An 832-nucleotide genomic window follows, 5' to 3' on the forward strand; every position below is an offset into this window, starting at 1 on the left:
TAAAAGTTAAAATAAATAAATAAATAAATAAATAAAGATAAAAGCGTTAAAGAAAAAGAAACCTTCAAATTAAATTTTATTTTGAGGCAGTTAATGATATTCTTTGAATTATAGTAATAATATTTAAGAACATAACAACCATAAGTACATACTTTGAAATGCTAATTAATATTAAGAATGCATTGGTATAATAAACAAATTATGAGGTATAAACTTCATTATGATGTTTAAACCTCATGATGAATAAACCATTAAGTGTTTATAAAATTTAATATCACTTTATTTTGATGCAAAGTTACATAATATATGTTATAGTAACATTCTAAAAAGTATTAAATTTTTATACAAAATGTATAGTAAAATACAAAAATGTTCCAAAATTTATACATTCCTTTCATGTTGCATAGATAAATTGTTGAAGAAAGAATGAAGATTCAAAGCATTATCCCAAAAATTTCATCTGAGATGTATGATTTGTTGATGGAATTCTACAAGCTTTTTTTTGAGTAAAATTTTACAGAAGAGTAGCAAATTTTGTAAATGTAACTTTTATGTTTCTGAAGTAATGATTATCTCAAAGGTTTATAGCTGAACAGGCCCAGCCTTTCTAGTTCTTTCTGAACTCTGGTTGGGTGGTTCTACTCAGCTGTTCTTGTCCAAATTTCTCCAAACTGACTGATGCAAACTGACTACTCTCAACTTCTAAATGAATTGCTCTACTTGGCTTCAAGCTAATTCTAACAATTTTTTGTAATATTCTGACTCAATCTCTTTCTCTGGCATATTCTGTCTTCACCTATGTACATCTTGTTTTCCTTTAATCAGTGTCTGT

The sequence above is a fragment of the Mastomys coucha genome, unplaced genomic scaffold (assembly GCF_008632895.1).
Source record: "Mastomys coucha isolate ucsf_1 unplaced genomic scaffold, UCSF_Mcou_1 pScaffold1, whole genome shotgun sequence".
Classification (NCBI taxonomy): Eukaryota; Metazoa; Chordata; class Mammalia; order Rodentia; family Muridae; genus Mastomys; species Mastomys coucha.